Source organism: Entelurus aequoreus, linkage group LG11 (assembly GCF_033978785.1).
Source record: "Entelurus aequoreus isolate RoL-2023_Sb linkage group LG11, RoL_Eaeq_v1.1, whole genome shotgun sequence".
Lineage (NCBI taxonomy): Eukaryota > Metazoa > Chordata > Actinopteri > Syngnathiformes > Syngnathidae > Entelurus > Entelurus aequoreus.
In genome coordinates, this window is record NC_084741.1 from 31928050 (window position 1) to 31937391 (window position 9342).

The following is a 9342-nucleotide window of genomic DNA, read 5'->3' on the forward strand; positions in this document are numbered from 1 at the left end:
CAGTGAAACTTGCCAAGGGACATGTAACCAAATATTAACATTGCTGTATGTATACTTTTGACCCAGCAGATTTGGTCACATTTTCAGTAGACCCAAAATAAATTCATTAAAGAATCAAACTTCATGAATGTTTTTTGTGACCAACAAGTATGTGCTCCAATCACTCTATCACAAAAAAATAAGAGTTGAAGAAATGATTGGAAACTCAAGACAGCCATGACATTATGTTCTTTACAAGTGTATGTAAACTTTTGACCATGACTGTGTGTGTGTATATATATATATATATATATATATATATATATATATATATATATATATATATATATATATATATATATATATATATATATATGTATATATATATATATATATATATATATATATATATATATATATATATATATATATATATATATATATATATATATATATATATATATATATATATATATATATATATATATATATATATATATATATACCCCGAAAGGGACAAGCCGTAGAAAATGTATATATATATATATGTATATATATATATATATATATATATATATATACATACACACACACACACACACACACACACACACACACACACACACACACACACACACACACACACACACACACACACACACACACACACACACACACACACAGACAGACATATACTTACAATAAACTACTATTCATCCATTTTGTACCGCTTTTCCCTTTCGGGGTGGCTGGAGCCTATCCCTGTGCTGCTTAATATACTACTACTAATAAAATAATAATAGTAATAATAATAATAATAATAACACAAAAAGTAAGAATGTGCATTTTGTTATTATTATAATGCTTAGTATTATAATGTATGTTTAGTATAAATACTATTACAGTATATTTTGGACTGAAAAATATATATCTTTTATTTCCATTTTCCCATACCCAGTAGCGAGGTGATAAAAGTAAGATGTAGCCTCACGTCCCTTCAGACACATTAAAATCCACCCCCACGGTTGTCAAGAGAACCAAATCAACACCACACCAAATAAAAAACATACCAAAAAGAGTGAAGCCCAAAAGGTTATTTCCTACCCACACTCACATTATGATTATGCATCACTCACCCAGGGTTGTGCGCTCGACTCCTGTCTATTTTTGCAACAGCAGCGGAGCTACTTGCCTGTGAGTGTGCCTCTGAAATGTGCTTTGTTGGTGTCATGATAACACTTGTTTATTCACTCGCCTGGAAATGAGTTCATTCATAATGGAGTGATTGTGGCCGAGAGTACTGTAGTATGTTGTGATAAGTACACGGCTGATATGGATTGTGCTGTGGAAGTGACGACAGGGACACAAAGCATAATGTAACTTTACAAGACTTCGGTATACATCCAAATGTTGGACAATGAACGTAACACACTTAGTGGCACAGTCACATGAAGGAGAAGCCATTGTAGAAAATATCGACATTGCATACTGACCAAAAGGAGGCAGAATTGATCATATTGAATATACTGTGGCAATGGTCTGTTTGATAAAGGTCTATAAAGGTCTTTAATCGAAGATGTCAAGAATAGCTGTCACTCTGTATGATCAATGCCAGTTTGATGGTCACATTGATTTCAAGCAAACTCTGTATGCAAGTGAATGAAGTGCATACTTGGTGAACAGCCATACATGTCACACTAAGGGTGGCCGTATACACAACGCCGACATTAAAGTTAAAGTGCCAATGATTGTCACACACACACTAGGTGCGGTGAAATTATCCTCTGCATTTGACCCATCCCCACAGGGGAGCAGTGAGCAGCAACGGTGGTCGCACCCGGGAATCATTTGGTGATTTAACCCCCAATTCCAACCCTTGACGCTGAGTGCCAAGCAGGGAGGCAATGGGTCTCATTTTTATAGTCTTTGGTACGACTCGGCCGGGGTTCGAACTCACGACTTACCAATCTCAGGGCGGACACTCTAACCACAAGGCCACTGAGCAGGTCGTCATACATCAACATCAACATCGTCATAAACCTGTGCCATATAGTGAAACCACACTAAACAACAATGACAAACAAACCTGGGGAGAATATTTGCACCGCAACACAACACAAACACCATCCATCCATCCATCTTCTTCCGCTTATCCGAGGTCGGGTCGCGGGGGCAGCAGCCTAAGCAGGGAAGCCCAGACTTCCCTCTCCCCAGCCACTTCGTCCAGCTCCTCCCGGGGGATCCCGAGGCGTTCCCAGGCCAGCCGGGAGACATAGTCTTCCCAACGTGTCCTGGGTCTTCCCCGTGGCCTCCTACCGGTCGGACGTGCCCTAAACACCTCCCTAGGGAGGCGTTCGGGTGGCATCCTGACCAGATGCCCGAACCACCTCATCTGGCTCCTCTCGATGTGTAGGAGCAGCGGCTTTACTTTGAGCTCCCCCCGGATGACAGAGCTTCTCACCCTATCTCTAAGGGAGAGCCCCGCCACCCGGCGGAGGAAACTCATTTTGGCCGCTTGTACCCGTGATCTTGTCCTTTCGGTCATAACCCAAAGCTCATGACCATAGGTGAGGATGGGAACGTAGATCGACCGGTAATTTGAGAGCTTTGCCCTCCGGCTCAGCTCCTTCTTCACCCCAACGGATCGATACAGCGTCCGCATTACTGAAGACGCCGCACCGATCCGCCTGTCGATCTCACGATCCACTCTTCCCTCACTCGTGAACAAGACTCCGAGGTACTTGAACTCCTCCACTTGGGGCACAACAGAACAAATTCCCAGAATGCCCTGCAGCACCAACTCCTCCGGGACGCCACAATATGTTCACACCTTATGCCAGGGGTCGGCAACCCAAAACGTTGACAGAGCCATATTGGACCAAAAACACAAAAATCTAATCTGTCTGGAGCCGCATTAAATCAAAAGCCGTATATAAGTGTTATAACGAAGGCAACACATGATGTAAGTGTCTATATTAGTTATAATAGCCTACTATCAAAATGACTATGTATCGCAGGCTGAATCAAATCCTCGTTGACAGAAATGTTGAAATGTAATATTTATTCGACACATTTTTACAACATTGGCCAAAGATATATATGTGTATGTCCAAGGTAAAGGAAACGGCAGGCTGTCTTCTTTTAATAGATTTATTACAATCTTTGGCAAGCTAGGTAATGGTTGCTGTGGTCTGGAACAACATGGCACACAAACAACTATCTGAAATGCAGCCAATGTTACATACAAAGAAGAGGACTGTGGAAAAACTAGTGAGCATCATGGATGATGCCAGTCACCCTCTGCATAGCGTTATCAGTAGCCAGAGGAACTGTTCAGTGCTAGACTGCTTCATCCCAAGTGCAGGACTAATAGACTAAAAAACTCCTATGTCCCACACGCCATCAGACTGTACAACTCCTCTCTGGGGGTGAGGGGGGGTACAAGGATGACAGGGGACACAAAGCAATAACAATACTGAAATACACTGCAACAAAAAACAGTGCAATTAACAGCAATAACAGTGCAATACATTTTTAAGGTGCAATATACACATCACATCTTTCATATAATCGACAGTATTACAGTTTTTCTACATTTTTTAAATTTTCATAACATGGTCACTACTGCCTAGTTTCTCTTGTTATATTCGTATTTTTACTGTTATATTTGTATTCTTATTGTTACTTTTTATTTCTAGTCTCATTGTTATATATTAAATTTTATTTCCATTCATACCCCCATTATTTACTTTTTAAAATTCTATCTTAATTCGGTACACTGCTGCTGGAATTTTAATTTTCCTGAGGGAACTCTCTGTCACGACTCGGTCCTTGGTGTGGTTTGTTCTCCCAGAAGGCAACGGAAAATTGGCGCGTGCGAGACGTGAATTTAAATACATTTTAATTCAAACTAAAAAAAGGTACAAACAAAAGGCGCTCACAGTGGAGGTAAAAACTTGACTATGACAAAACAAAAGACTTGCACAAAGGCAGAACTAGGACATAAAACAAACTTGCAAACTAAGGCTTGAATAAAGAAAACTTACTTGGAACCAGAACAGGACATGAAAAAGAACAGCATGGATCATGAACGTGAACAGAGTGGCAGGAGTGAATGTGATGTCGCCAGGACGAACAACAGAAACAGAAAAGCTTATATAGTGACATGATCAGTGAAAACAGGTGCGTGACTCTAACCGTGAACAGGTGCGTGACATGACAATGTGAACCAGGTGAAACTAATAGTTGCTATGGTGACAAATAAAAGTGCACAAAAAGTCCAAAACCAAATCCGAACATGACTAAAACAAAACATAATCACAGATATGACAGAGCCCCCCCTTACGGACAGATCCCAGATGTCCAAAACAAACAAAACAAGGCAGGATCGAGAGTCATGGGAGGGCGGGAGGGGGACATGGCGGTGGGTCGCCAGACCAGGTGTCCCCGAATCCACCTGGGCAGGATCAGGTGGCGGCGACGCGTAGACCGCCGCTGTACCTGACGAGGTGGGCGACCCGGGAATGGCCATATCCATGGCCGACGGGGAGGTGGGCGCACTTGGCGTGGCGGCCGACCAGGTAGTGGCCACATCCGTGGCCGACGAGGAGGTCGGCGTACCTGGCGTGGGGGACGCCCATGGACTGGCCACATCCATGGCCGATGAGAAGGCAGGCGCTTCGTCGACGTGGCAGTCGCAGATGACGAAGCTTGGCGTGGTGCGTCGGGCGGAAAAGCTTGGCGTGGCGTGTCCTGGCAGCGTGGGTCTTGGTCTTGGCAGTCTTGGTGTTGGTCTTGGCAGTCTTGGTGTTGGTCTTGGCAGTCTTGGTGTTGGTCTTGGCAGTCTTGGTCTTTGGGTGGTGTGTCTTGGGGTGGTGTGTCTTGGTCTTGGCGTGAGGGGTCTTGGACTTGGCGTGAGGGGTCCTGGACTTGGCGTGAGGGGTCTTGGACTTGGTCTTGGCTTGAGGGGTCTTGGACTTGGTCTTGGCTTGAGGGGTCTTGGACTTGGTCTTGGCTTGAGGGGTCTTGGCGTCGTGGAGCTGCGACTGGCGGCACTTGGCGTCGTGGAGCTGCGACTGGCGGCACTTGGTGTCGTGGAGCTGCGACTGGCGGCACTTGGCGTCGTGAAGCTGCGACTGGCGACACTTGGCGGCGTGAAGCTGCGACTGGCGGCACTTGGCGGCGTGAAGCTGCGACTGGCGGCACTTGGCGGCGTGGAGCAGGTAGCGGAACTTGGCGTGGAGCTGGTGGAGGTGGCCTAGCTGGAGGCTGTGGCTTGGCAGGTCGAAAGACTGGTGGTGGGGGCCGTGCTGGTGGCTGTGGCTTGGCAGGTCGAAAGACAGGTGGTGGTGGCCGAGCTGGAGGCTGTGGCTTGGCATGGCGATGCTGAACCACCCCACCTGAACATTTCCCAGCCCTAGCCCCCCCCTCAAGGAGTGGATCCCAGACGCGCTCCCCGCGGTCTGGAACCGTCTTTTGGGGTGGGTGGAGGGAGGTCAGGAGGGGGGCTAAATCCTCCCCTCTAAATTGTCCAAAATGTCTTTCCTTCCCCCCCACCTGGGCTTTTGTGGGTGGATAAAAAGAAACATTTTGTGACGGGGGCGGGGTTTGAGTCTTGGGGGGCGGGGCATGAAAACTGGGTGACTGTGATTGACAGGATTTAATTTGTAAAAACATGTCCTGATAATGTCTTATCATGTTTTTACAGTCTTTTGCTGGAGGTGAGTGATCAAAAGAAAAAGTATTGAAAAAAAAATCCTGGTCTGTGACGTCATCAGGGCGAAGCCGGGTTGGCTGCTGCTTGCTTCCGCCCGGAGGGGGAGGGGCTTGTGGGAGTGGCGTGTCCTGCCGGCTCGCGGAAGTCTTTCCTCGTCCTTGGCGACGCTTCCGGGACGGGAACGACGCGCCGATCGGCACCAGCTTGCCTCCATTCCCCCACATCATCCCCCTGCGCTCCCTGGGGGAAAAGTGCAGCGTCTCGGTCTCCATGGCGCGCAACACCTACCAAGAAGCCTCATCCAAACTGTCCAACTTTCTTGCGGGATAATTTTTCTGCTGGCGACATACTGTCACGACTCGGTCCTTGGCGTGGTTTGTTCTCCCAGAAGGCAACGGAAAATTGGCGCGTGCGAGACGTGAATTTAAATACATTTTAATTCAAACTAAAAAAAGGTACAAACAAAAGGCGCTCACAGTTGAGGTAAAAACTTGACTATGACAAAACAAAAGACTTGCACAAAGGCAGAACTAGGACATAAAACAAACTTGCAAACTAAGGCTTGAATAAAGAAAACTTACTTGGAACCAGAACAGGACATGAAAAAGAACAGCATGGATCATGAGCGTGAACAGAGTGGCAGGAGTGAATGTGATGTCGCCAGGACGAACAACAGAAACAGAAAAGCTTATATAGTGACATGATCAGTGAAAACAGGTGCGTGACTCTAACCGTGAACAGGTGCGTGACATGACAATGTGAACCAGGTGAAACTAATGGTTGCTATGGTGACAAATAAAAGTGCACAAAAAGTCCAAAACCAAATCCAAACATGACTAAAACAAAACATAATTACAGACATGACACTCTCCTATCTATCTATCTACAGATAATGTGTCATGACACATGCAAAACAAAATTATATACACAGAGGACATAAGTATAAGATATTAAATGAGCTCAAATATACCTACAAACGAGGCATAATGATATAATAATGAAATATGTACATACAGCTAGCCGAAATAGCATGTTAGCATTGATTAGCTTGCAGTCATGCACTGACCAAATATGCCTGATAACTGATTAGCATTCCAACAAGTCAGTAACACACAGCATAAAACTTTTGGTGGACAAAAATGAGACAAAGAAGGAGTGGAAGATGTTACATGTAAACAAACAGTTGCGTCACAGTCCACACTATGGTGAGTTCAAGAGCCGCCGAAATTAGTAGGACAAAACGATGTTTACCAAATGCTCTCATCAGTGAAGCATACACACACACACATATTAGACCAGGGGTGTCCAAACTTTTTCCACTGAGGTCCGCACACTGAAAAATCAAAGCAATTTTGATATTTTTTATTTTAAAAACCAATACAATATACCTGTATGTATAAAAAAGATACATTTAGGCCTCCACTCAGACTTGATCCCGGGGACCCCAAAAGGTTTTGGTCAAAAAAAATAATACAAATGTGTCATTATTTAGTATTATTATTATTATTCAAGGTTTAAATCTCTAGATCAACATTAGGTCTATCTGTCAATATAACGCTTTTAAAGATTTAAGTTGTATGCCATTTTTGTCAAGGAAAACTGTGTTTTTTTTATGGAAAAAAACACAAAATATGCAATATTTTCCCCCAATAAAATTTTAAAGTGGAATATTTGAGATTATATAATAATTGGAGTCTTAAAAAGGTCAATAACTCATAACAACATTGATTTCAATTCATTATTTTTTTGAGCAATGACACTTAAAAAAAAAAAGAGTCCCACTAAAATTATTGGGGATCCAAAAGGGTACTGCTCAGTAAAGTTTAAAAAAATAAATCCAACATTTTTTTAAACTTTTACCACAATAGTCTCAAGATCAACTTCAGATCTATCCGTCAATTATACGTTTTATTGTCGTTTTTGTTTTTTGTTTGTACGTTTTAGGCCCTTTTAGGCAACCAAAAAATATGCAACATTTTCCCCCCAAAATATCTCAAAGAGGAATATTTAATGTGAAGTAAATGGAGCCTTGAATAGGTCAATAATTCATAACAACATTGATTTTGATTCATTATTATGTTTTAAAGAAAGAAACAGCCTGCATGGCAGCTTTGTGTTATTAGAGTAAATAATGCAACATTTTCTTGTTACATTTCACCTGTTTGCTCTTTTATACCACTTTTTATGTTTTTTGTTTTTTTTTCATCGTATTTTTAGAATGTGCCGTGGGGCCATTAAAAAATTACCTGCGGGCCTCAAATGGCCCCCGGGCCGCACTTTGGACACCCCTGTATTAAACAGTGGGCTTTCTAACAATTGGGAAGGTTTGTGTCATGTTTGTCCTCAAACAAAAACATACTAAAACAAACATTTTCCCCATCTTTATTCCATTTTCAATCTTTTTTTTTTTTAAAATGCTCCAGGGAGTCACTCGGGCACCACTAAAGAGCCGCATGCCCTTGGACTGATGACTGTGCATGATTAGCATGCTGGATAATGTTCAACACTTTGATGCTTTATGCTATTTGATACATGCTTAATACTGTATGTTGGATACTTGATGCTGGATACCTCATGTTAAATGCTACATATTTGAACCTCGATGCCAGGTATTGGGTGCATGGATGCTTGATCACTGATGGCGGATGCGAGAGTTGAAATGCTGGCTGATAGGACACAAAGCTAAGTAATGAATGTCGGATCTTGGATTCAACGTATTTTTGACATTTCCATACATGCTCCAATAATAACACGTCTAATTGACTGCAGGGTTGTCTATGACGTCAGTGTGTGTGGTCTCTGAATAAAGCAAGTCACGTGATCATTGGCTTCATCCCATTTGTGTTATGAACTCTCACGATTACGCATGAATTATTGCTGGTGGCACTTTGTTAACTCACGTACAGATTTATTGCACAGTGAGGTTTACACACAAAGCTCTGTCATAAATTAGAATGATGAGCAGCACCCCTTCACTGAAATCTCCTTCCTGCACATTTTCTCTTCCTGGATGGCAGCCAGAAGTTGAGAACATGTCAAAGCACCAAACAGATTACACACAAACACACACACTCTCCAAATAGCAACACTCTTTTAATGCTCCTCACATCAGTGCGAAACATATATTTACAGTCGCATTAATATGCACAATTCAATGAGATCTAATACAAAAACATTTGCAAAGATACTTAGCACTCAAGTTGGGGGGTGGGCTTGATTGAACAATTTGTTCTATATTGTGGTTGTTGCACTACATCATACTAAGGGATTAATATATATTATTCATACATTTGTATACTGTGCATGCAAAGGGCATGTCTGGCGTATGTACACTAGAGGGAACCAAACTCAAAACTAAGTCCTCACTTAATGCAACAGTAGTGCCCATTTCATTTGAGAGCAAAAACAACAACAAAAAAAGCTATTTTTGCAATATGAACATGTTTTGAGGAGGGGGGGGAATACTAATTTAAAGAATGTTTGTGTGGGGATGTGAACAGCTCCACTACAGTCTTGTTTAGGCACGCCAAATTTCTTCCCCCTACAAACCCCCCCACCCCCCGTTTACTTCCGGGGCTGCGTCCAATAAAATCACAAATTTGCCGGGGGTCCTTAACCGGCATGCGACCGTCCTCTTTCGCGCCTGT